The 22,111-nt window shown below is 37.4% G+C and overlaps 1 protein-coding gene across 1 annotated transcript in view; it reads right to left on the bottom strand.

Annotated features, from left to right (window-relative positions):
- The window catches only part of wdfy3 (WD repeat and FYVE domain containing 3), a 91,742-nt gene extending 87,743 nt beyond the window's left edge, over positions 1–3,999 (bottom strand). The window contains exon 1 of the mRNA XM_017306700.2: positions 3,767–3,999. The gene's annotated coding sequence lies outside the window, so the exon portion shown is untranslated. The remainder of the gene's footprint in view (positions 1–3,766) is intronic.
- Positions 4,000–22,111: the final 18,112 nt, after the last annotated feature.

Here is a 22,111-nt window from a genome sequence, read left to right on the forward strand (position 1 = left end):
ACAGTAAATAAACCAAAACATTCAGATCTGTGCATCTGTACCACATCAGAAATCCTCATATGATACGTCAGAGTCAATAGGGGTCAGTTCACTTCATCACTCACTTTCAAGGCTGGAGCTATAAAAGTACTAAAGCAGGAAAAACAAAGTTCATGAAATCAGAGCCTCTTGCTTCCAGTACGAACACACAGTGACTCTGCTGTCCTTTCACACACGGCTCTCTGTGCAGAAATAAACTCAATTTCCAGATAAAGTTACAACCAGACAGAAACACTGTTTAGCATCGAGAGCAACGTGCAAATCCATCTAAATGCTCGGCATTAATCACCACTTCAGATCATTTGGATTTTATATTAGATTTGACTCTAATGCTGATCTGTGGCCAAAAAAGGTGGAAAAGTGCTGCTTCATTGCATTTTCCTGGTGGCTACAAAGATTCTTCTTTTAGCCACATCTGCAGACTTTATCCTGAAGCAAATTTAGTGAATCAGGTTCAGCTCGTGTGCATGTTTTATGTCTATTGCTATTAAGACTTGCAGCTGGAGGAAAATGACACTGATAAGGCCTTTAAACCTAATTTATGTCATACAAAAACCATTATTTCCCGCTGTGTGAGCAACGGACTGAAAATTAACAAGGTGTGAGGTATTTTCTACACAAGATTTTTCGGTAAATGGTTATATTAAAAACTTTTATAAATGACAAATCCTATTCTAAACCTAAGAGAAACAAACATATCATTTTTATCATCAGTTAAATCTATCATTTTAAAAATCTAAATTTGTCATGGTTATCAATATGTTGTTACAGGGTGAAGGTAATGCACCAGCAGCAAAAAATATATTTATAATTAAGCCCAAAAGTGTTTACAACCTTTCTATATTTGGTTTTAACATAATCTTTTAATTTGACTGACAGATTCTTTCTGAGTGGTACGTTTCTATGCATCGCAAAACTGAAACAAACGTCAAGAAAACTGCAAAACAGCTGAAACACTGAGTTTCTTCAATTAAAGCTGCTGCTGATCTTCCAAGGAGTGAATATCCAGAAAATCAACCTCAAGGTCAGACAGTTCAATGCTTAGAGAAATGAAAGAAAATCCCAAGAGCTCCATTTCAGATATTAAAGGTTTCAGCTAGCATGCTAAATGCCCCATGCTAAAGGTCATGACAGTACAATAAGAAAAGGACTGAACAAGCGTGGCTTGCTTTATAGGTTAAGAATAAGGAGAAGACTTCCTTTTTCTAAAAATAACATGACTTAGGTTTGTAAAGCTGAATCTTAATGAGCCAGAGGCATGATTTTTGTTTGTAATGCACAGAAGTATATTTAGAAAACATAAGTGCAAACATCTGGTAAAATCTGTCCAGCATGATGGTGAGGGTGTGATGATTAGGGCCGTTTTGCATCAACTAAGTGAGGACAGTTTGTACCTGGAGTCTGATGTCTGTAAAGGTATTCTAGATTAAACATGGGGGGTCTGAGAAACAGCTGAATCCTGGGGGAAACTGGGTCATGCAAGCAGTTAAATAAAAGTGGATCTACAAGCCAGGCAGCTTCTCTACTTTGCGATCAACTTTGTTGAACACGTTCTAACACTGCGAAGGCTGACATTCGCAGTGTTAGCCTGAGTTTAGACTCAAGTAGGAATCTGGGAAATCCAAATCATTTTCAAAAATGTCTGATGGCGGACAGATGAGCGCTAGAGCCGTCGCTGAAACTGTGTACATTCCCCGCTGCCATGATTTTTAATGATTTATCACGTGAACAAACATATACACATGTGATTTTAATTTCATTTCTTATTTCATGGAAACAACTCAATTGCAAAATTGTGGTTTTCAACATTAGCAGAATATTGACAAAGATTTGCCCGCATTTGTAATGAGAACACAGCATGTGAGGTTGATTGGTGTCTCTAAATTGTTGTAAGGTGTGACTGGTTGTGTTGCCCTGTGTTGGACTGGAAATCTGTCCAGGAAGTGCCCTGCGTTTCACCCAATGACTGCTGGAAATAAGCAAATCCAGCCCTGCACGGGTAAGCAGGTACAGACAATGGACAGACAGATGGATGGGTTGCAGATTTGAGAATTACCAACAATAACGTAAACACAACAATTTTCTTAATTCCTACTTGCAACATATGCCTGGAGACAACTAGATCACACTAGCCACATTTCCATTGACCATATGATTGCACAATTTGACATTTCGAGAATAAATCTCCTTAATGGAGGATGTCAAATTTTGAAAAAAAAATAATTTTTTGATAAAGCGTTTTGCTTCTAGGATGAGGTGGTCTTTTTTAGCGTTTATCAAAATTTGTTTACTTCACAAAACTGCAATGAAAGCACTTTTTACGCATCACACCAGTCACATGATCAAAAACCACGAATTGCCACTAGCAACAAAGAAGAAGACAGCAGGAAGTAGTTGGAAGACGATGGATCAGCATATTTTATAATCAAATATTGTGTGAACAAACTTATTCACGTGCGTTTTAATTGCATTTCTCCTTTAAAGTTAACACCGGAATTGCGAAATTTTGTTTCTTTCAACATTAGCGGAAAAACGACAAAATACTGTGCACATTTGTAATGGAGAAGCCTCTAATGTTAAACTTTCCAACTATCTAAATAACAAAAATCAACTGACAGGATGCATAAGAAGACACCTTATCAAAATCTGGATTCCTTTAAAAAAAATTGGGAAACTTTAGAATGCAACTAAAATATTTAGTGTTAAAAATAAAACTAGCAAAAATACTTTTCCTAAAGGCAGAATATTCTCTGTTGCTGTGTTTAAAAGTGAGAAATATGGATTCAAACCTATACAAGACATTTAACTGACATGTACTCTAAACAGATTATGGGTCACCATTTCTAAATAAATTGCAGCAAAATTTCAGCTATAGATATCCTGTTAAAATATACCCACAATATTTATATAATTTAGTTGTTTTAATGCCAATACGGGTTAAACCGTTTGCTTTGACATACGTTATACAAGGCAGAGACGAAGATGTAGGTTAATTAACTGGTGTGCAGACATCCAGGTAGTCGGCCCTAAACCCACTAACAATACGCTGACCAGAAGCAACCACAGGTTATTCTAAACCTGCACCTTTGGCGTACAAGAATACAACAAATCTGGCCGACATAACCACCCACAATATGCGAAATATCAAGAATAAACAGTCAAAAGCCATCGATGGCTAAGGATTTGGTTTCCCAACCATGATTTACTAATGTTGACGAATAAAAATGCCTTAACACTGAATCATTCTCGGGTCTGTCAAGGTTATCTTGACAGTGTCCTTGTGGGCTGTTTTTTTTTCCAAAGCAGCCCATTTTCCTTCAGCCAGCCCCATCAACTCGGAGTTAAAACCCAGCTGCAGACCTGCAGTTGGTCACCGAAACGCCTCCAGTTAAAACATGTTAGCTCAAAGAAGCTAACCAGCTGATCGCACTAGCATCGCAGCATCTGAGCGACAACTGTCAAACTAAACCGTGACGTCTTCAAATGAATTGCTTTGAAAATAACAAATTATAAAGATATATATTTAAACTATACGTTATAGTGCGACAATTGAGTTCATAATCTCGTCTTTAATTGTGTTATTGTGACGCTAACAGCGGCTGCACCGTTGCTGGTGCTGTTAACTGACGTGATGAACATTCCTGTATATGTTAACTGTGCTAGGCGGCTAGGTGGCGATGCTAACTAGCCGCTCCAGAGACCTCAGCGTATCCGCCGTCCTACTCACCAGTGAGCGGCCTCTGAGGCGAAGTACTTCGGTGGGAACGTTGACGATAACCTCCAATGTGTGCATCCATATGTCTCAGACGATGCGCAAACCTAAAAGCGGTGAGCGCTTCCTTTCCTTCCTTCTACCGGTGGCCATTTTTTCCTCAACATCCAAATAAAGCGGAGCTCGTCCCGGTTGCGATTAGGTCCCAGAGCCGAGTTTCCTCCAAACAGCATCCTCCTCCTGACACCGCCAGCGTGGAGAGGGGAGCCACATCTGCAACACAAAGCTGACATCTGTTGGAACCTCCTAGGAAAAGCACTCCATGACTTGCATTAAAGGACACGGATCTAAAAAAATATATTCTTACTCCTTTTCTTAGGGCCTACACCAGTGCAGTGGTGTCCACACTTTGATTGTTTTTGCAATTTTGCAACTTTTTTTAAAGGTAATCTCAATAATAATGACATTTTAAATCATTGTAGACTGAAAATGTAAAGAAGGTTTTTCACAATTAGCGTTATCATTAGACAGGAACGCAGTTTCTAACTTTTTGGGGGTTTATATTTTCTTTTCTTTTTTTTGCCTTTGAGTTAAAGCAGGTTTTTGCTTGTGGTTCTAGTTACTTCACAGCTAAGACGATTGCAGAATAATTGTTAATGAATGTGTGTTTTGAACCTCATATTTTTTAAGAAGATGTTGTTTATTTGTAAAAATGTTGCTCTACAAGACGAAAATGTCCATCTGCATCAACCACCTATGTCAGCATTGGGGTCAGGGGCCGCACACAATCCTTCAGAGGGCTCCAACTGGCCCCGTGCAGCACTTTGGACATCCCTGACCTAAACACAAGAAAAATATAATGAAAAAGTTTAATATCACAAATTTAAGAAAGAGAAATCAGAGCACGACTTCAACATCTTTTTACTCAAGTAAAAATAAAAAGTAGCCGTCCAAGAAATCACTTGGGTAAGAGTAAAAAAAGAAAATCGACTCGAGTACTGAGTAACTGATCAAATAATCGTTTAATATTCAACATGTACATCATCAGGTGGACCAAGTGGAAATTAAGGTATTTTAAGGATAAAAATTACAATAATTAATTTAAGCAGTGGTGGGATGCTGTACTTAAGTACAATTTTCGTGTATCTGTACTTTACTTAAGTAGATTTAATAATGGGTACTTTCTAGTTTTACTCTACTACATTTTACAGTAAGTATCTGTACTTTCTACTTCACTACATTTCTACAAAATGTCACGTTACTCGTTACATCCAAGTCGCATTGAGCTTTTAGTTAAAATGTGAAGTTAAGGGATTTAAGGTGGTGCCGTAAAATCCGAGCAATAACGTGACTTAGTGTCTGTTGTCACCCATCGCCTCCACCTTTACTCGCACGCAGAGCTCCAGACATGCGCAGTGGTTTCCTCTGAGCGGGAGAAGATGTCTGTCTAATCGTCAGTAATACAATAGCGCTGCATAAATCATAAGATATGGCGACATGTAAAATCAGCAGCGCTTCGCTTTCACAGACGGTGGGGACTTCGTCCAACTTTTAGCGTCATTTCGAAGGAAAGCTTAAAGAAAGGTAAGATCTGTGGACGTGATGCTAGTGTAACATAGCTAAAATGGTTCAGGTTAAATCCTGCTAAAATGCACCATCTGCTGGTAAAAAGTTGTATTGCATTCACCCTAGATAGAGCGGGGTATTATGGGTAATCCTCAGAGCCATGAGGATCACCGACGAGGTAACGTGTCTCTGCCATGTGATAAAGAAATATTATTTATGCAGGGATTAACGAGCTCCGGCCAGGGGCCGGATTTCCGGCTTTTGACCAAACGGTCCGCCTCAACCAAACTGTAGTCTCCCGGCTTGAAGAGCTCCGTCTACAAAGATGTCTGCCAATCAGAAAGCTCCCGTGTTCTTGACCAATGACTGTAAAACGGTTTGTAGAAAAGAAGCGCATGCGTTCGGTTCAGCGGTTAAATCAAATGCGATATGAAAGAAGATGGAGTTTGTCTCACCCGGTAAAGAAACACGTTTACTTGAGAAAGGAATTAAAAACAAGTGGCGCAGGGCATGGCTAGAGGAAAGAGGACAAGACGGAAAGTTGGCGGACATTTTTACAAAAAGGGGGTGCTGGGATTCCTTTGTGGGGCGTTTGGTCGAAGGTAAACTTAACACCTCACAATCACAACAATACCAGTTTAGACATTGAGCAACTTGTTAAAACTGTATTTCGTAGCGTTCATTTTATAGCGTTAACACCGGAGCTGTAAGTGGTCCGGTATACAGTGGCGGAGCTAGACTTTTAAAGTTGGGGGAGCCAATGGGGGGCCAGGACTACCTCTGGGGGGGGCAAAATTTTAAATGTGTGTGCATATATATATATATATATATATATATATATATATATATATGTAATTTAAAAAATAACCAAACTGAATAGTTGGTTATTTTTTAAGTCCCTCTGTCATTTGACATGCTATAATTAACACCTTTGACTGGCGCACATGGAGACATGACAGACTCTACGCTAAGAGTTCATCACAGAGGAAACTAAAATCAATCAAATAAAAGATCCTTTCTGAATATCATCTCATGGACACTGAACTAAATGCGTCTTTCTGACTGGGAGCTGACAGCGTGTTGAAGAGTTATAGACACCTTGGTTAGGAAGCTCTGTTTGGACAGGTAACAATATTTCGGGTCGGACCAGAACTATTTGCCTGATGGTGGCTCGGGCTTCTAATGAGTTTACATTTAATGAGTTTGCAGCACACAGAGAAAACCTAAAGAGAACGTTATGATCTACTTATTGTAGTTTAAGTAGAGAAATAACAGCTGACTGAGAGAGGAAAGAAATTAAAGGGCAGAAACAAGCACAGAGCGCTGGGCAATAAATGCTCCAATTAATCACACATGAGATGACAAACGCCAAATATACAATATATAGTTACACTGCTTAGTTAATGGTGTTTTAAAAACCAAACCAGTAAAAACTGAGTTAATATGTCAGATTCCCTCCTCAGCCTCGTCTTGATAAGAACAGAGAGCAGTTCGCTGGTTTCTGTCCAGACTGTGATCAGCTGACCACTTGGTGCTCAGACAGTTTCAACTTTACGCACAGAGAACATCGTGGAGCTCATTATTAATCAGACTAAGAACAATATCTGTCAGAGAATCATCTCTGATCTGGACGCTTTAATGGACCAGAGGCTTTGGAGCGTCCAGCAGCTGATCCGCTTCTGCTGGTTTTTCTCCCGCTGAGGGAAGTGATGCGGGATCAGGAAACGATCAGAGTTCTGACCGTCTTCTAATCACGTCATTTCGTGAAATGTTACCTCATTTCAGAAACGTTCTGGCAGAGAAAAACTAAATGTTTCATTTGATGACTACAAATTGGAAATAAAATTATTTTGTTCTTTGACGGACAACAAAAAAACTCCAACCCAACCTCTGCTCCAAACTACGAACATTGTCGGCCCCTCTTCGGGTTTTTCTCTTTTTGTGGAGGATCAATAAATAACTTATTGGTGTTTTACCATCACCACCAGGTATGAAGTGCTTTAGCCTTTGAGTTGCAGCACAACTGAAACACCCAGGAGAAGAATATCAGCTTGTTATGAGTATAAAGGAGGCTGATATCGCGCCTGATAAAAATCTATTTATTTATGCCACATGGACTTGTATAAAGTTTTATACATTTTCTTTTCATATATTTGTTTTTCTTCTTTAGATATTAGATTGGCTTAGATTGATTCCAAATAATGTACAGGAATGACCTGGTGCTGTTGCATGTCAATCATCGGGGGGGGGGCAATCAGATGACAGGGGGGGCACTGGCCCCCCCTCTGGCTCCGCCACTGCCGGTATATAACGGGTGTGATAGAACAACGGTACCACAGCACTTTTGAATTTCAACAATCAGAATGCAGAAATTGTTTCCGTTGTTTTTAAAAGGTTTATGTCAATCTGCCTTTTCCCCATCGATATGCTTCCCAATCGCCCTGCACCTTATGGGTAAAAAAAAAACAAAAAACGAGGAGCACATTGCTCAAAACTCTAAAACAGGAGAAGCGGGACATAAAACGGAGCGACGAACTAGATGTGAATTATGGCATAAAAACAGAGAATCCGACGCTGAACAGTGAAAAATCAACACATGATGTGAAACACATGACGATTAGGCAGCGCAGCAGGTGATGAGTGAAGATTACTGATGGTCAATAAACGATAAAATAAATCTAGCAACAGGACAGAAACTAAAGTGGACATAGCAATAAACCAAGAGAGGATAATACTAATCAAAGGAAACTAAATTGAAATGAATGAAGAACAAAATGCAAGAATAAACTAAGAAACCAAAGTAAATGCAGAGGAATACATTTGTATGGCAAGACCTTTCGAGCAATAATTAATACAGAGGACTGTGGCAAGAATAAACGGACACTATTTCCAGATAAAAGGTAAAATAATGTTGAAGTGCTATGGGTTTATTGAGACCATATCTAGTACTAAGAATAAATATATCTTACAGACCATAACAGTAAACAACTGATCACTTATTTATGTTTTTAACTAGATTTGATACATCGTCAATCTTTTAACTAGATTGACGAGGGTCAATCAGCGTTGCTTCCTAAGTTTGATTTCACAGAAGTTTGTTTACTTGGAGTTATATTGTGTTGTTTAAGTGTTCCCTTTATTTTTTTGAGCAGTGTATATCTATGTCTATATCGACTTAGACGACTTGGCTTTAATTTCATATTTGAAGTGTTATTTTTGTGAAACATACTTTGGCCGCCAGGTGGTGCTGTGGTCCAGCTCTTTACTACGGACTCCACTTAACACATGAATATTCTGACGTTACAGTAAATGGCCGCCAGATGTCGCCATTTCTCCCTTGATAATAAAAATCTCGGCTGCCGTGCGGGTTGTATTTCCTGAGTAGTGGAAACCACATACCACATTAACCCAGGCTGTGATTTAATGCATAGATGTCATGCCTGAGGTGGTTTTCTTTAGCTACTGACTGCATTTTTTATTATTAGTAGAAGAGTTAAGGATGTGTAAGTGATAAAAATGCCATATTTGTCAATAATTTTAATATTTTTCATCTTATTTTTGTGTAGCTTTCCTGCCCATCCCAGTGGAAATGCTGAGTTGTTTCAGTTAAATCTTTTGTTCCTATCTTTCTACTTGGCCCTATAATCAAAGTTTAAATCTTTCTGTGGTTTTAAGGCTTGGCAAATGAATAAAGAAAAAAATCCCTGGGTGTGAAATCCTGTTGTTACTAGGTAATAAAAAAATAATGGCAGTTCATACCTTACCTGAATTTCAACCTGATCAAAGCGGTCGGTGACAAAATAACATAAAACTCTCTGGGTTTAACAAGCTCAAATCTTTTGTTAGCCACTACTCTACACTAAAAGAAATACTTCATTTGGCATTACAAAAGCAAAAGGGCAAAGGCATGTTGGGGCCACTGTAGGAAAAATAAAAAAAGAAGTAAATTTCCACCCCAAAAAACTCAGAAATGTTCCTGAAATAAACTAGATCATTTCTGAGGTCCATAAAACTTGGCTTGAAAAAAAACTTGAGAAATGTTGAGAAAGAAGAAATTTTTTAGAAAGAAACTTGGAAATTTATGAGTTTGAAAAGTCAAAAATATTCTAGAAAAAAGTGCATAAAATAAAAAAATATATATTTGAAACTCAGAAAATTCTTTTTTTTTTTTTTTAAGAAAATTGTTGAGATGAACCTTAAAATTTCGGAGTTTTTCCTAACAAATGCTTAACTTTTCAAACTCAAATTTCAAAGCGTTTTCTGTAAAATAATGGAAACTTGATGAGCAGTAAGTAGTTTGGCCACTAACCGCAGTGTTAGGTTTCGTTTTCTTCTTCTGCTTCTTAATTCCGGTTGGTATTCCAGGTGCATTTGGTTTTCCTCGTTTGTCCTGCTTTTTTATTTTACTTTCCTGGAGCATTCCTGTTTTATATTATTTCACAACTGCTTTATCTCCATTCACCTGAGAAGACTCAGTGTTTATGTAGCGTCGGTTCACATCAAACATCGTGTTTTCTCAAAAAGGGCAAGCGAGTCCAATTTTTATCCAGTTACATAAGAATCACATCAATGCTGCTTGTTCCAGTAGAATCCAATGGCAACATGTTTATTGTTTCATTAACTCTTTAACCTTTTATGTTACCTGATGTTCACACCTGGGTTCGGTTCCCAGCTGTCACTCACCTGTTGTTCAGCTGTCAGCAGCTCCTCAGGGCTCGATGTTCTGCCTGGTTTCTTTTAATCCTTTAAATATGTCTGTGTTTTATCAAACTTTTTTATTGTTTTTACACCTTACCGTAATGTTCTGGATTAACTTGCTCCAAAGTTACAATATTAAAGGGGCAGTATCATGTTACATCGATATTTTAGCTTAGCATCATGTTTTAATGTTATTCCCCTCATCATAAACAAACCTGGAGTGTCGCTTTGATTCTTTCATGAATGTTTGAGAAATCCTTTAATCTCCATGACAACCATTCAGCTGAGCAAAACGCCTAAGTGGACCTAGCTCCGCCTACAAGGACGCAGCTCCTCCTTGGAACTGCAGTTTCTAAGCTTCTGAGCTTCCGCCTCAGCTCCTTTAGACTAGCCAGCAGCAATTAGCAAACACCTTGTGGGTCAGCTGATCTCACTATCGGATACTTGTCAGAAAAATGCTAAAAAAAAAACACTGTTAAAAGAGGATCCTGATTTCAAGGAGTTAAATTAAGTTTAAAAAAAGTAAGTTATATTTGATGTACATGACAGCATTTTGATTTTGCTCTAAAATGAAATTATGTGCCTGGAAAACACACAATGAAGCCCCTTTAAGGTCTACATGTTTTAAATCATTCGAAAGGCTCAATGTCTTCCTTCGCATGTCATCAGGTCATGCAGAAGGTTATTAATCAACCGTTTAATTTATTAAAGTCTATTGAACCATCCAAACATTTTTAGAGTTGACAGCTGAATCTAACCAGATTCAGCTGTCAACTGAATCTGAGTTGACAGCTGAATCTGTCAACTTATTAAGGCGTTTTCCCACTGCACGGAACGGAGCGGTTCCGACCGTGTTCGCATTACAACTTGCGACCGGTTCCAACCGGCCCCATGGAACCACAAGAGCTGTGGTTCCAACCGGGCCGGCCAAGCGGTTCTACTTAGAACCAGCAGCTGGTTGGCTGCTGGTTGTTATGGAGTCAGACGTTGATTTTCCGTTGACAGCTGGCTCTCACTAAACTGTATTTTATTTTGTAAAGAGTGGTCTTCTCAATATGTTATTAGTTTTAATTAGCAATGGATTCGTCTCAATATAGTGCAATCACCTGGTCTAATGATGAGGGGTTTTTTTTCCCCCGCTTACTCGCTGATGAACTAGTACAGCCGGCCGCTACATCAAAACCATTGTTTAGTTACAAAAAAAAAACGTCCGGTACAGTTTCGATGGCGCCCTCAGTGTAATGCGAACACAACAGGGCTGGAACTGTTCCGTTCCATTCCGTACCGTTCCCTGCAGTCCGAAAGCGGCTTTAGATTCAGTTCAATCTGTCAGTTGTGAAGTCATGATGTCAGGGGACTGATTTGACATTCTGTCTCTTTCAGAGCTTAGATGAAGCAATTATCATTTTTCTCAGGTCTCATGAACAATCAGCCGGTTTGGTCGCTTAGATCCAGAGTTTATTAGAACCGATTAGATTTACAACAAACCTCTTTGTTTGAGAAAGAAAATGGATGCAGAGCTGTCTCTTAAGGAGGAAGATTAGGGCCAATAATAAAAGAAAAGAATAATGAGATTACAATCTAAATTTTCAAATTGAAGTCAGGATATTGGAAAAAAAAAAGTCAGAATTCTGAGATAAAGTGAATTTTTTTCAGTCAGTGACCCACATCATTTCCCGTAATCTCTCTCCTGCGCTGACCCTGCTCAAACCAGATCAGCTGCAGATAAAGCACCTGTCACACCGTGTAGATCTCTTCATCCTCTTCAAAGTCAAACACTGAGAAAAAAGCCAGGCTGGGAGTGTGAGCAGCTCCACACGTGCCAGAACCAGCATCCCTAAGGCGGCGTATTCCCAGCATCGACACCAAACCAACCGCAGCCTGCAGGACGGGCGGCCGACTTCAGCCAACCGCCAACTATTCAGCTGGTGGTTGGTGGAAAATTCCCACAGAGTCTGCGATTATCTAAACAAAACGAACAATAATGCTCCAGTAAACGACATCAGACATCTCTGGCGGCATTTCAAACCTCCTCTAAACAAGTTTGAACAAGAAGCGTAAACACGCTGGTGCAAGGACAGAAACGAAACTTTGGCTCCCGTTTTTTCTTTCTGCAACGCTCCTCTGACTTTCATTTACTGGTAAATAATAAAATGATGCTGTGATTGACTAAAGGGTTAATCCTCTAACTTCCATTTACTGGTAAATCATAAAATGATACCAGGATGTGGCTTAACCAAAAGGTTTGTGTTTGCAGCAAACAGTCATGTAGTCATTCTAGTCCAAATATCTGAGCTCACTTAAAAGAAAACAAAAATTACTTAAAAGTAACTTTTCAGCAAGATATAGGAACTTGTGAGTCAATAATTATTTTAATACTAATGAAAATGTACTAACTTTACTTGAAACGGGAAAAATGTCTCGTTATAAGTGAAAAACGAGGAATGAACTGACTTTGTGTGGAGGTCAAGTTCCAGAGATTCACTGCAAAAACAAAATCTTAAGTATTTTTGGTCTCATTTCTTGTGCAAATATTTTACCACATTTGAAGAAATAAGACAACTTATAAGTTACTTTTTAGCAAGACAGATAAGCTTGTTTTTAGTCAATGATTCTTTAATTTTGATTAAAATGTACTAGTTCCATTGACAGATTATTTAACGTATAACGAGGCATTTTTCCTGTTTTAGGTGAAAAAACATCTGCCAGTGGAACTAGTACTTTTTAATTGATAAATTATTGACTTAAAACAAACTTTCTTTATCAGGCTGAAAAGTTACTTTTAAATAATTTTAAGTTGAAAGTCAGAATTCTGAGATTAAAGTCAAAATTCTGAGATTATAAAGTCAAAATTCTGAGAAAGAAAAGTCTGAGGAAAAAAGTAATAATTCTGTTTTTGCAGAAAAGTTGAACCTTTAGAGTTCAACTGAATGAATGTCAGTTTATCCATCACAGTTCAACTTCTTGTATGTTTTCTTAGAAAACAGCCTAACTGCTTCACTGATGGGTAGCACGACGAGATGTAATCTACTTTCACTCTGAGCCAGATGTTAGGAAATCTGAAATGTGAAAACAACAGATCCTGTCTGCAGGATGAAGAGACGCCTCTGTTTGGATTTCATCACTGCGGTTCAGCGCTCACTCTGCAACTCAAAACCACTGATAACAGAACCTGCTTGTTCCCGCAGTGAATTAGATAAGGAAAAGTTATTTTGGGAGTTCAGATTTGACCAGTTTGCTAAAGAAGTTTACGTTATATGTAGTGCAAAGGTAATACTTTATGAGTGACTCTGGAGGAGCTGCAGAGATCCACCGATCAGGAGGGAGAATATTCTTTAAAGATTAATCCACTGCCAGATTATTTCACTTTTAGCTCGTACTTTTTCATCAATATTAAGGAATTGTTTACTTTAAAAAGCTCCCATTTCTTGCTGAAAAGTTTCTTGTAAGTTACTTCTGTCTTATTTCAAGCTTACTACAATATTTGGGCTAAAAACTAGACTAAAAAAATACTTGGTAATTGCAGATAAATCCTAATGGATGATAAAACTTAAAATCATGCAATCTAACTGATATTAGTTTATTGTGCAGTTTACTTCTTTTTTGCTGTATTGTTGAGATAAAACTCTTCTTAGTGTTTATTTTTCACTGCTTTGCAGTGCTAATATATTAATCCCCCTGAAATAAGACAAACTAACTTAGAAGTTATTTTCCAGGAAGATAAACAAATTTATATCTAGGGGTGTGAGAATCCTTGTTAAATGACATCTTAACTAAAACTCTGAGGTGTGAGAATCCTTGTTAAATGACATCTTAACTAAAACTCTGAGGTGTGAGAATCCTTGTTAAATGACATCTTAACTAAAACTCTGAGGTGTGAGAATCCTTGTTAAATGACATCTTAACTAAAACTCTGAGGTGTGAGACGTTTAACTGAAGTCCCACAAGGGGTGCGGGTTTTAATGTTTTTATCTTTAACCTTTTTTTTTTAAGTCTCTTTGTCTTTCTGTTTATTCACTGTCACATACTGTTTTTATTTTAATCATGTAAAGCACTTTGAAATGCCTTGCTGCTGAAATGTGCTATACAAATAAAATTTGATTGATTCATATAGAACAGGGTTGGGTAATCCTGGTCCTCCAGGGCTGGTCTCCTGCAACTTTTAGATGCACCTCTACTTCAACACACCTGAGTCAAATAATGAGGTCGTTAGCAGGACTCTGGAGAACTTGACTGCATTTAGGAGGTGATTCAGCTGTTGGATTCAAGCGTTTTGGACCAGGGAGACGTCTAAGAGTTGCAGGACACCGGCCCTCCAGAACCAGGATTGCCCACCCCTGATATAGAAGCTTGTTTTTAGTAAATAATTCCTTTAAATTGGTGGAAAAAGGCCAAGTTTCATTGGCAGATTATTTCACCTGCAACATGGGGAAAACATTTTGTTATAAGTGAATTAATCTGCAAATGGAACCAGCTTAATATTCATCAATATTAAATGATTATTTACCTAAAACAGTGTTTCCCAACCCTGGTCCTCGAGGCTCATTGCCCTGCATGTTTTAGGTGTTACCTTGCTTTTGCACAGGTGATTCCAATGACAACTGTTTGCTGAACTGAATCAGCTGAATCAGGGATATTAAAGCAGAGAAATATCTAAAACATGCAGGGCAGTGTGCCTCGAGGACCAGGGTTGGGAAACACTGACCTAAAACAAGCTCCTTTATATCTCTAAAAAGTCACTTATAAGTTAGTTTTGTCTTATTTATTTGTTTTATATCTTAAGTGGTAAGATTTATTAGATTTTTTGCAGTGTTATTCTGCAAACAGAAAGGGAAAAGCATGAAGAGGCCCCAGACGGACCGTGTTTGGCCCAATCCAAACATGTCCGGTAGTAAAATAAATGACTTTCCACTGTTCAGCAACCAGCATTCCATTAAAGCTGCAGCTGCGAACATATCGATGGGAGTCGCTGTCCATCTCCCATCGCCCCCTAGCCGTGAAATAAAAACTGTCTGCACTCCTGGGGTCTCTGTTTTCCTAAACTGTGAATTCCCAAATCTAATATTCATTACATCCGCAAGGTTTTCCGGTGGGAAAGTTTGTTTTATTTTAGCGGAAACCTTGACCTTGAAGTCTCTGTTTCCTGAAAATCACGTGGGAACTCCACAAGCTGTGGTGGACGGTGCCAGAGGTGGAGGAAGTTTTTCTCGGGGTGAAAGCGGAAAACTAAAGGAAAATAGATAATTATGCATCTCCTTTTTTACTCTAAGTCGACACAAAGGTGTCTATTGTTCTGCTAGCTTAAGCTGAACTGATTTATCAAACCAAACGGCAGCTTGTGTCAAAGAGGATTATCACGACTTTCTGCATTGTTTCTGCACTAAGTGAGTCAGCTCTTGGGGCAACACCAGGCTTAATCACCTCTAGACAGTCATCATTCAACCAGCAAATTACACTGCAAAAACAATTTTACCAAGTATTTTTCTAATGCAATTATCTTGGTACTCTTGAAATAATACAGAACTAACATACAAGTTACTTTCCACCAGGTATTAGATCAATAATTGTTAAATATTGATGAAGATAATACTTATACTTAACTATTTCACTTATAAAACGGAAAAAAAAATTGTTATAAATGAAATTGTGCTTTTTAACAGAATTATTTAAATAAGTCAAGCTTCTATTTCTTGTGAAAAATGTTAGTTTTGTTTTATTTCAAGTAAGATATTTACACTCAAATCTAATAAGCACAGTAAATCAATAAATCGCATGATCAATTAAAACCAGCTCAATGATTTCAATTTGTATGATTGATTGTTTTTCTCTCTTTCTACCAGAAACTGGATGTTTAGTTTGGTTCTTTGGTCTCAACCAGCCTGGTTTTGAAGGATAGTTCTGTTTAAAGAGACGCCATAATAAACTTTTATCTGCTTTTTCTGTTTATTTGTTTATAATATTTAAAATGTTGCTGCTGTGTTAAATGTTCATCAGAATGTATTGATCTTTATAAATGTTTTTGTTTTTGGGGGGGTTTTTTACACCAAAAATATTGTCTCAAAACAACAATATCGTTTATCATAATAACTTTTGGGTCAATTCATTGTCCAATAAACTTTTGTGACAATCCAAGTTTACGTTCATGCAACAGCGGTAAATATTGTCATATTACGTTTTTTCTTAAAGCTGCCAAACCGATGAGATCTGTACTGAGATAAACTTCTGTCTGAATGTACTTTGGGTGAAATTTAATCCCAACTTGATCTTCCCAAACAGTTTTGCTGGGAGTTGAGCCAAGGACAGGAACTCTGGCAGAGCTTTAAGTTTCAGAACCTGCTCCGACCCATCACACGGTTAGATTTGTTTCAAGACATGCAGCTTCACATCGATACACCCCATTAAGCATAAATCTGCCCAATGTTTAGCTGGATTCAGATTTCAGGTTTATGACATCATAAACCGAGGTATATGAGAGATAAAATAAGTGACATGAATTTAAATGTAACCCCTAACTTTGGCATAAATCCCATCCATCTGCCCTCCCACCCCTTCATCTTATAAATCATCAGAGTGGTTAATAACATGTTACAGGCAGGTTAAGACCTGGATCGGATGTCAGTACAACACTTTGCTGTGGAAACGTATAAATTAACATTTCTGAAGGAATGTTGAAGCCATGCCAAGGTACCAATCTGTCCTACCAATACAGAATATCTCAATATTCATAAACGTTAACTCAAAGAAGAAGAAACTGCTGAGTAATGTAACGCTGCAGGTTTAATGGCTAATAGAGCGAATCTGCTGCATTCAAGTAACATAATTCTGAGATTAAAGACGGAATCTGAGAAAAAAAGTCATAATTCTTAAAGTCATAGTTATGGAAATAAGTCAGGAAAAGTGCTGTGAAGTAAAGTGAAATAATCTGAAAAGTATCTTGTCATTAGTGAAATAATCTCAAAATGGAAGTTGTACTTTTTCATGAATATGGATGAAATATTGACATAAAACAATATCCTTTTTTCTCTCCTTATTTCTTGCTGAAAAGTTGCCTCTACGTTAGTTTTCTCTTATTCAAGTGAACTAAGATATTTGCACTACAAACTAGAGAAAATTACTTGGTAATATTTTGTGTTTTTGCAGTGTGACATAAAGCAATATTAAAACAGAGGATTTTTTTTCTCAGTTTTGAGTTTATAGACGAGTTTATAGTACATTAAGAAAACAGGTTGTTGTGACTTTTGCTGTTTATTTTGTAGAATATTTCCTGTCTTGGCAGGACTTGATTCCTTGTGGTGAATAAGGAGGTTAAATTACTTGTTCCATGTCTAAATGTGACAAGAACAGCAGTACGATTTATGTTGTTTATGTTTTTTTAAAGAGAAACAGACGATGAGTAATGATGCACGTGCTTCAACTCATCCATTCATTCTTTGGACTCCTTAATCCCTGCAGGATCAGTGAAACAACTTGCATTCTTAGCAGAGCGTAGGAGGAAACTGGAGCATCTGCGGAAAATCAGACAGAAAATACACACTGAAAAGCTCAAGACAGGCTTTAAACCCACAAAACACTGCAAAAACACACCATTAGTACACTGGAAATAAAATAAAACTAACTTACAAATAACTTTCCACCAAGATACAGGAGCTTGTTTAAGTCAATAATTCCTTAATATTGATGAAAATGTTCTGGTTCAACTGGTAGATTATTAAATATGAGATGAGGAAAATTAATTATTATAAGTGAAATCATCTACCAGTTACACAATACTTCTTAAAGTCAATGTTACGGCATTATTTGCTTAAAATAAGCAGTAATATTATGCTGAAAGTTATTTGAAAGTTTGTTTTGTCTTATTTCAAGCGTGCGAAGACACTAGAAACTAGACCAAAAATAATTGGTCTAGTTTGTGGTTTTGCGGAGTAATTTGCTGGTGGATGTTGAGAATGATGATTGTTCAGAGATGACTAAGAGTTGACCCAAATAATAAAATAGACCCAGAGTTTTTGCATTCGCATTTTTTCTGCAAGGCACAACATGCAAACATATAAATTTTGAAGAAAAAAAAAGTTGCATGGCGTATTATGTGAAAATCTACAAAAAAATACAAGTTTTATTGCTATTTTAAATGACATATCAACTGAATAAACAACTTTATTTTTGCATTTGGGTCATTTTTCTTGTTAGTTAAAACATAATTTTGTTTTTTTTTTTCTCCTAATTTTTTTACTTTTAATTGCCTTTGTCCGTTGAAGCAGTTTTAGTGTTTAATGACAGAAAATAACTAAATTAGAGGCAGATAATTTCATGTCTGCATTCCAGCTCACAGCCTTTTGAAAAGTTGCATCACTGCTGGCAGAATATCTGGTCGTGACGGGAAAGTGCCTCTCCCGTCGATCAACTGTCTCCCCACTCCCAGATGATAATCTGCGCGGATGCACGCCCAACCTTGTGTAAAAACGCTTAAAACAAGCCACTGTCACAAAGAACTGGAGAGGTGCCAGTTGTTTAGCCAACAGGAGAAATCCCCGGCCGCACCGTCAACAACAAATGAAAAGAATGTGGGGAAATTTTCTGCTAAGATAATGGTGAGAACGAGACCGATCTTTCGCAACACTTCCTGATAAATGCTCTGATAACCGCCGCTTTTCCAATGGCTCCAAGCATATTATGAACTCAGTTTGCGTTCCCTATCAATCACAGCCAGGACACAATCCAGGTTTCATTTCCTCCTGAGTAAATTAGAAAAATCCTCTTTTTGCGTTGTGCGCATGAGCGAAATTTCCGGAAGTAAAATTTCACCAACTGAAATTGAAAACGTGAATTTTTTTATAAGGATCATTATAAATGTAATTTAAGACCTTTATTCGTATTTCCACAGAAATTTACAAAATTCGTCCAACCAACTGATGACAAATTTGCACTTATCTATAACAGACGCAACAAAGATACTTCGCTAGCTACCCAGCTAGCTAGGGCATTAGCAGCTAGTTAGCGGTAGCATCAACCCCAGTAGCAGAACTCGTTTTCTTTTCAATTGATTAATTTAAGTTTATCGCCGCCACATCTAGACTGGAAGGTGGATCTGGAGGAAAATATTATAAATAGATTTGACTAAATAATCCAGCTGTACGTGTATTTAGGTGCATTAGGGTCAATGTAGATAGAAAAAGAGGAGACGCAAATTGCCGCCAAAGTTTGAGATTAATCTCAGCAATTTTCAGAGATGGGGACTCGAGTCACATGACTTGGACTCAGTCAGACTCGAGTCCTTAAAATCACGATTTGAGACTTGACTTGAAAAAATGCTCAAAGACTCGGACTTGACTTTGACTTTCATCCCATTGACTTGGGACTTGACTCGACTTGAAGCTGTTTACTTGAAAAGACTTGACATTTTTTTCTCAAAGTCTTAAAATTTAAAACACATTATTTATAAAGTGGCGTCATTAATTAATTTCACTCATTCCGTATCAACATGCGCAGACCGTCCCTCTGTTTTCCTCTCCTCAGGTATGTATGTGTGCGTAGCTGCAGCTCAACCAATCAAATTAACAGGATTTGGACATTTAAAAAAACGCGGTGACGCTGCAGAGCTCAGGGAACGAAACACGAAATAACGGCTCGAATATGCTTCCGCGAGTAATTTCTTTTGGCTATGTAGGTTATGAACTTTCGAATAAAAAACGAAGTGCAACTTGTAAAACATGCAAGGAGAGAATATCGGATGGAGATGCCACGACTTTGTCCAACTTTGTCCGGCATTTGAAGCTTCACAAAGATGGTAGGTGGCGCTTTTCTTTTGCTGTAAGATAGTTGACTTTAGCTAACGTCGTGTTAGCATGTGTACTCCGGGTTAAATTGGTGATGACTTACCATAAATCCGGTCCTTCAAATGCCTCCACAAATAATGTGCACCGTGTTATTAGGTCAGGAAGCCGGTGGATAGTGAGCGGGGCTCCGGGACAGAAAGCAGATTCTGGACCTGAACTCAGGGAACAGAGTCTCTCTGTCCCGTCATGATGATGAGCCGGTCCAGTATCAGCTAAGGACGGTTGGTGTATCTGAAGACATCTACGTTGGGAAATTCTATTGACAATATGTTGTTTACTGCAGTCAGTGCATTAAGTCAACTGTTTTTGACTTAATGCACTGACTGACTGTCACATGTGGCACAGAACCCATTTCCAAGTAGTAAAGCTTTGCTGGAAAAACAAATAAAAAAATTCCGGGGTTTTTTTTTGGGCCATCTTTCAAAAATTTCAGTAAAAATAAAAATTGTACAATTTCACTGACCCTGAATATAACACTAAGTGGGATAGTTAACTGAGTAAGACATAAAATAATGAGCTCATTATTTTGTGTTTAGTGATTCTGACAACATGTTTTTATCAATATTGATGTGAAATTAGCTGTAGATTTAACCCACTTGGCCTGACAGATATTTATTTTACCATCACATCCTAATTCAAAACCACTCCACTTTATTTGCAATGATTTTGATTTTTTCTTGTGGTTTATTTGTTAAAACAGACCAAATACAGTGACTGTCCCAAATAAATGTTGTGTTTAGAATATCTGGCCCATATTTACAGAGGACTGAAACTAACATACTTGGAAATAAAAGCAGAAAAATAAATGCACCAGACCTTCCTGAGTTTATTGTGATAACTTCATATATACTTATTTCATTTTTTGAAAACTTTTTTTTTATTGAATATCAAGTTTAACAGAACTGCGCAATAAAGAGGTCCAATTTAAAAATGTTTTTTATACTTTGTGTTCAGCTGCCCATGTTCTATCATTTGAGATAAATACAGATTTTAAAAAGAACAAATGGTCTGTTGTTTGTATTTTATGTATAATTGAAAATTATAAAAATAAAATAAAAATGACTTGAAATTAAAGGTTCCTGACTTGAGACTTGCAACACAGTGACTTTGTCAGACTTCTTTTTCCAGAAAAAAAAAACCATGGAGATTTCTGAACTAAGTTGCAAATTCAGAAAAATTCCAGAAGTTGAAAAATGTAAAGTTTTTTTCTCAACAATTTCTGAGATTCATCTAAAAGTTTGAGTTTTTATATTTGCAAAGTTTCAATTTTAGTTGTATGTAAAAAGTTTGTTTTTGCTATAAAATTTCTGAGCTTAATCTCAACATTTCTTTTTTGTTTGTTTTTTTCACTTTTAGAGCTCAGAAAGGTTTTTCTGGAAGATTCCTGAGTTTAATCACAAGAGTTTTGAGTTTTTTTGACAGGTATCTGCTCCTCCTTCTTTGCCTTTATAATAAAATAACCTGTTGTATATTCTGGCTGGTTTATCCTCAAAGAGCCCCAATAATGTGAACGTTCACTCTTCAAAAAACATCTTAATTTAACCAAGTTTACAAAATGCATACACCAAAATCTGCACTTGAGTAAAAATCACTGAATATTTGGGTTATAAAATTGAACTAATGTGCAAAACATGAGCCTTTTAGAAGATTAGCTTCATTTTCGAAAGGTATTATTTTCTTTTATGAATGTTTTAAAACTCAAACATTGCGCTAGAAAACCAAGTTTGTGCAATTTTCCTTTTTTTGTGGTTAAGGGTTGCAGAAAATCACTTTCAATGGCCGCAAATGGCCCCTGAGCCACAGTTTGAAAACCCTTAGAGTGTGCAGGAGAACAAACCAATAAATGTGAAAAGAGGATATTTTATTCTGTTTTCACATCATATATTAAAAAGATTTATGCTTTTTAGCAAAAATGGACAATTTATATGCATTTTTAGAAATATTCTTGGGAACTGATTTCTACTTATTCTACATGCATGATTCCTTCAGGAATTTCCTTCATGGATCTCAGTTAAAAGCACATTATTTACAAGTTTGTTTAATTTTATAGCTTCTCATGTCTTCATCCAAATCAGCAGCTACTGCACGGTTGAGCAGATCGCTGCATGTAAAAACCTCTTTTAGGGGATTTTTAAAAAACGTGTCTGAGCTTGTCCCAATCTGTTGCCAAAAGTCCACACTTCCAGTCAATGAGGACTGTTTAAACTTTCACTTTCTCTTGCACCTGTATAAATTCACCTGCAGCTCACTCGTCTTGTCACAG

This window comes from Poecilia reticulata, chromosome 9, assembly GCF_904066995.2.
Source record: "Poecilia reticulata chromosome 9, P_reticulata-male-v2, whole genome shotgun sequence".
Taxonomy (NCBI): Eukaryota; Metazoa; Chordata; class Actinopteri; order Cyprinodontiformes; family Poeciliidae; genus Poecilia; species Poecilia reticulata.